Source organism: Porites lutea, chromosome 2 (genome assembly GCF_958299795.1).
Source record: "Porites lutea chromosome 2, jaPorLute2.1, whole genome shotgun sequence".
Classification (NCBI taxonomy): Eukaryota; Metazoa; Cnidaria; class Anthozoa; order Scleractinia; family Poritidae; genus Porites; species Porites lutea.
Genome location: NC_133202.1, coordinates 13,370,105 through 13,376,452, shown reverse-complemented (window position 1 = coordinate 13,376,452; position 6,348 = coordinate 13,370,105). Strand labels below are relative to the sequence as shown.

At 38.3% G+C, this 6,348-nt stretch overlaps 1 long non-coding RNA gene across 1 annotated transcript; it reads right to left on the bottom strand.

Annotated features, from left to right (window-relative positions):
• Positions 1–1,962: 1,962 nt before the first annotated feature.
• LOC140927775 (uncharacterized) lies at positions 1,963–3,181 on the bottom strand. The gene is made up of 2 exons (XR_012164581.1): positions 2,747–3,181; positions 1,963–2,597 (listed from the first exon to the last, which is right to left on the bottom strand). It is a non-coding gene; the product is annotated as an uncharacterized lncRNA (long non-coding RNA).
• Positions 3,182–6,348: the final 3,167 nt, after the last annotated feature.

Genomic DNA, 6,348 nt, shown 5'->3' with positions numbered 1-6,348 from the left:
ACTGTTTGAAGCGGACATGACGAGAATCAGGGAGGAAGTGTTCACTTATACAGCTTTTTTGAGTCGTCGAGTTGCGTGAAGATCGACAAAAAAAAGGCTGCCTTGGAGACTAGAGAAGAAGAGGTAATGCCGTGATGATTGAGTACCCACCTTAGACTTCCCTTCCCTAGCCCTTGGATGGAAATGTTATTAGCTGGCAAACGTAATGTAATGTAACGTAAAATAATCGAAAAGGTTATCTTCAAACAACTTTATGAGTACCTAACTCACAATAATTTGCTGACAGTTTCTCAGCATGGCTTCAGACCGATGCATTCTACTTGGACTGCCTTGCTTGAAGCTACTAACAACTGGTACTTAAATATTGATGATGGCCTAATTAACAGTGTACTCTTTCTGGATCTTAAGAAAGCATTTGATACGGTTGACCATAGCATATTGTTAAAAATACTGCAACTTTATGGTCTCGACCCGCATGCAGTTCAGTGGTTCAAATCATACCTATCAAATCGCTTTCAGAGTACTTATGTAAATGGAACTCTATCAGACTATCTTCCTGTTAGTTATGGGGTCCCACAAGGTTCTGTACTTGGACCCTTGTTGTTTCTCATTTATATAAATGACCTGCAAGAATGCGAGCTGTCATCATCTGCACTCATGTATGCTGATGACACCTCGCTTACCCTTTCCGCCTATGACCCCGCAACTCTTGAAGAAAAGTTAAACAAAGACTTGGATGAGGTTCAAAAGTGGCTGAAATCCAATAAACTCACATTAAATGTCAAAAAGACAAAATATATGATAAATGGAAGCCACTACCGACTAAGGCATTTAAATGGTGACTTAAACGTTACTGTTAATAGTCAACAATTGACTCGGGTGACTAATTATAGGTATCTGGGAATAGAGGTTGACGAAGCATTGGGGTGGCAATCTCATGTAGATACCATCTGTAAAAAGGTATCTGCAGGTATAGGGGCCTTAAAACGTATTCGTTCCCTGGTGCCTTGCCAAACCCTACTGAAAATGTATGATGCTTTAGTCGCTCCTTATTTTGATTATTGCTCCGAAGTCTGGGGATGTATAGGAAAAGGCCTGTGTGACCGACTCCAGAGATTGCAAAATAGGGCTGGGAGAATTATAACATTTAGTGATTATAATACAAGATCTGCGAATATCCTCCAAGACTTGAGATGGGATACCCTTGAGCAAAGACGCTCTAAACAGCTCGCAATAAGTGTTTTTAAATCTCTAAATAACCTTTACCCTGAGAGTTTAAAGAACATGTTTAAACCAACCTCCGGGGTTCATCCCTACAACGTGCGAGGTGCCTCGAACAACATTTTTATACCAAGGCCACCCGTGTGAAAAACCTCCATGGAATTCCATGGAAAATTCTCCGTGGAATTCCATGGAGGATTAGGACATCAATTTCCATGGAATTCCATGGAAATTTCTCCATAAATTTCCATGGAAAATATTTGCATGGAGGATTAGGACGTTTCCTATGTTATACTACTACATTAGAAATTTCTGCAATTTGATTGGCTTAGAGCAGTGGTATTTCAACTTAATTTGAAATACCTACATGTGAAAATTACAAACCTTTTGCAGGTAGTAGTATAAACAAATAATGGCAAGATTTGTATATATATACCACTATTTATATATACCACTCGTGATATTTCAAAATTGTCTCAAATTTCACTCGCCTGACGGCTCGTGAAATTACGTATACCAATTTTGAAATATCACTTGTGGTATTTATGCCAAATATCACTACAAATCATGCTATTACCTATACGAATTCCATGGAATTCCATGGAAATTTCTGCATCGATATTTTCCATGGAGGATTAGGACTGTTTCTATGGAATTCCATGGATCTCCAGGGAGTTTCATGGAATTCACAGGAATTAGACATTTAAAATATCCAGTGAATCAAATGGAGTACATAACAGATTTTGGTACACACTGCAATTTATTTAATCAATAAAAGGACCGTATAAATCTCTTTTTAAAGACATCAATCAAAACTTAACATACTTTTGGAGGAAAATTTGACATACTGAAGCTTAACAAATTAATGTTTACTTGTGACTATATACATTGCAGTTTAGAATGCAGCAATCATATTGAAGTAGCTTAAATGAAAAATTTAGATTTAATATAAAGCAAGGAATCTTGGCCTGGTGTTTAAGAAAAGCAACAGGCGAACAGATGCATAATAATGATAGAAAAAAATAAGCTAATACTTGAAAGCATAAACCGTCAGTATGTAAGACTTAACATGGCTTTATTTAATGCGACGAAAAAGGGAAGTGCTACTTATTTCCTCGATCAGAACCACTATGGTATTTAGTTAAATAGCAAAGTCCTACCTAATCCTTGGGAAAAAACGGCGTCAGCCACAATTATAATTTATCAGTCTCTTGCATAGTTTTTACGTAGCAGGCATGAAAATTCTAAATATGATATTGCTTCTTATGCATCGAAGCAGTCCATCGAAGTACAGTCTTCGATTTCTAATTCTGCCAGAAGTAGTAATTATTCCAAAGGATTCCAAAGGCAATTTGCAGAAAAGACCACATTCATATCTGTATAAACAAAAAAGATGGAAACTACATATTAAAACCGATAAACAGCACCCGAAAAGTCACCATTCTAAATCTAGCAGAGACATATAAATCGAGCGGACGAATTCAGTTGAGCAACCAAACACGAGTTGTGTACATATTAAGCTTACCTTCCTCTTTAATGTGCGATCCAGCTGAGTCATTGTTTAATCGAAGTCGATTTGAAAGAAGCCAAATGTAAGCAACCTCACAAGTGATATTTTGCGTTGAAAATAACATCTTTTTCAGATGCATTCATCGCAAAGACAATCCGTTTACCCAACACTTTTCGTACTGCACAGAAGTCCGCCTAAAGATTCGAACCAAGAAAACTGATCTTCTACGCATTTCTATTGGTTCAAAAGCTCCACGTGATCGCGTAAGTCACCAAGCGGGGAGGTCTGGACGCCAGTTCAAGCACCAAACATGGCGTCAAATCACGGCACGATCGTGGAGATGTCTGTCTTTAAAGGCTTTAAATTGTGGTCCCTTTCAGAGTTGATTGTACTATTCCGACGCTGTAGAAGAGTAAAGCAGTGAGAGGAAAATATTGCATTGTTCTCCCAGGTGAGGGAACCTTTTAAAAGAGGCAGCAGGCCTATTCATAGTCTGATCTTAGTGTCGTCACGCAACGCTTCTCCCCACCAAAAACGGCTGTGTAGCAGACTAGCCTATCCACGGATGTGGCAAAAAAACTCTAATATTGCTTGTGTAGGTTCGCCGAAATACTCCATACAAAGCAATCTCATCAATCAGGTTGGACTCGAGTAATAGGGAAAATCTTACACTACTGACCTCTAGATCGCGTTTTCATCGTTTTTTGACCGTAATTTACTTGCAGACAATCGTAATAAAATCGTATTTTGAAGTACGATCTAATTACAGGCAAATTACGACGAACGTCCTTGCGTAAAAGAGTCGCAACTTGCCCTTGTTAGATTTACGATTTAAATTCGAGAATTAATATTATCGTAATATTGTCGTAAACAAAATGCGATCAAATTGCCGTCAAATTACGACCAGCGTCCGAGCGTAAAAGAATCGTATTTGTTGTTGTTCAATATACGAGTTAAATGCGAGAATTAATATTATCGTTATATCGTCGTAAACACAATGCGATCTAATAACAGGCAGATTACGGCCAACGTCGGTCCGTAAATAAATCGCAATTTTCGCTCGTTCAATATACGAGTCAAATTCGATTATTGATATTATTGTAATATTGTCTTACACACAGTACGATTATGTTCCAAGATGATTGCCATAACGTAAATACATCGCACTTTCATCTTATGTACGACTCGAAAAGTGTATTGTCCTAGCTAGTTTCTTACATTTTTATTGTACAATCTTAGTACGTGTTGTTGTAAACCTGTAGCATTTCTGGCAGAGATGTAATAATTATAGGAATAAACCCAGCAAGTAAAACTTCTCAACGTCTGCGAACACAACACATTTGCGAGAGTGAGCGCTCTTACCTGTTCAACTACGAAGTGTCACGCAATGCGATGAATGAAAGCGTCGTCACCGAACATCTCAACTAAAATACTGTTCAAAAGCTCATATTTTTTAATAATACAATGCTGTTGAAAGTGAGTGGAAAATGTAGTTCCTTCGAAGTAAAAGCAGCAGACCGGAACCAGAAAGCAGACATTTCATTTGCTGAGTTTGGAAAAGTATTAAAACCGCCAAGTTATTCGGCACAATTCCGAGCGGATCATCAGGTGATCTTAGGTGAGTAGGGCTGGATTTTATTAAATCTTTACAACCCCCGTTCTGCTAAGGTCCCCTGCCCCCATACCGATAGGCGATCAAGACCGCTATGGCTACCCGTATTCCTACAGTAAATCAGCTAAATAGCTAGCTACCATTATCACAAAAAATTTTGGTTCAAACAAGAAACCCCTTTTAAAAACACATTACATCAGGGTGATCAACAAAGAAGAACTACTCTGCTTGGTATACGAGGAAACCACAAACCAATAACATGCCTAACATATTGTCACGTGTCAACTCTTGTTGTGCTTACCGCCGCATTTTCGCGCGCTGTTTACTCAACATTTTAAACGAGGAAGCAAGGAGAACGAAAGGCAAAAGGACTGCTATAAAAGGCTAATGTTTTGGTGAGTTATTTAATAATCTTTAAATTTCTTTCCCAAACAAGTAAGTCTATTTCGCTTTAACAGCAGGTGTAAAAGAAAACCTCGAATTAAAAATGTTACCCTAACTGAATTTAACAGTGGCAACATTTTATTTATTACACGTGTTCTTGAGCTGTAGTTTAAGCTTTGGCATTTAAAAAGAAGTGAAACAGTGTTAATACGTTTCCATGGCTTTTGAATATGTATGGCCTTTTGTGCGTTTAATCTGTTTTCTATTTTTCAGAGAGAAGAAATATAAAATGGCGTATACCAGGACGCGTATACTGTATAATAAAAAGTTTACTACAGACAAACATGATTTACAGAGTGAGTGTTTAAAAACCCATAATATTCGTGTTACATTTAACCGTCTACGTTCTAATTAAATTAGTTTGATTGAAATCAATGCTATAATCTTGACGCTTTAGTCAACGAGTGTGTGGAAACTTCACCTGTGGCGACTAACGGCGAAAACGGCAAAAATTGCATGATGTTGACAGTGTAGCTGTAAACAAGAGAGGTGCGAAGATTCGCGAAAACTGCTCGAGCAGTTCGCTTCGCTCGATTCAGTCTGGATTACAGATATTACAGATTTTATGTTTGACTCATTTAGTCTCAAATATGATCTGATTCGTTCACCGTATTAAAAATCCTTAGCCCAAAATTCGGAGAAGGGGCCCCTTCTCCGAGTTTTCATGAGGGGAGGGGGGAGGGGGGGGGGGGGTCCGTTCACAGGCTAGACAATGAAATCCACCCTTAGAGAGTACGCAAGGTAGAAAAAGATATTGATTAGTATTGATTTGCATTTTAGGTTCAGACAGACGCTTCAACTTTGCGATACAAAGTAGACTAGCTAAGCAAAGGGATCTCAAAGAATATAAACAGTAACCTTATGATGCAATTTATTTAATTTCAGTTGACTATGACGACATTAAAAAACACCAGGATCCGATTCTGCCGTCGTCCAGTGCAAATTCATTCATGTGCTTGAATCTCTGTGGCTAATCTTCATCTAAAGTAGCCCTTTACATCCTCATAGGAGCGAATCAGGTAGGAGTACGTTACCCTATGAGCAAACCATAAACGGCCTACAAATAAAGATAAGCCTACAAACTGATATATCAATCTACAAATAATAAAAAAAAAACAAGAAATCGGGCATGAAAATCGGCCACGAATTTGTACAAATGTGTATAACGTTTAATCCAAAAATTCTTGGAATCACGTAGTGCTGGTATAATGCCTTTGAAGGAATCAAACTTATAGCTCCACGAATTCCAAAATTTTCAATCATGCCCCCACAGTCTGTTGGAAAACTTACCAGACTGTCCCGAGATAGCCTGGATAGTAAGCTTTTCCGCGCGAGTTTGTCGAAAAAATTGGAAAAAGAGAAAAAAAGATCGTACCCACTTGGTAGGCAGGCTAGGCCGGAGAGAAATAGGCTCTCTGTGTGTTGTTCATCTAAGCTTACCTTGATAGGTGCATTCCACTCGCGCATGTACTAGGAAGCCACGATGAATCACCGGTAAATTGAGAGTTATATTTCATTTAAATGGTGTGAGACTTAAAGATTCCTTGGTCTGATACTTTCT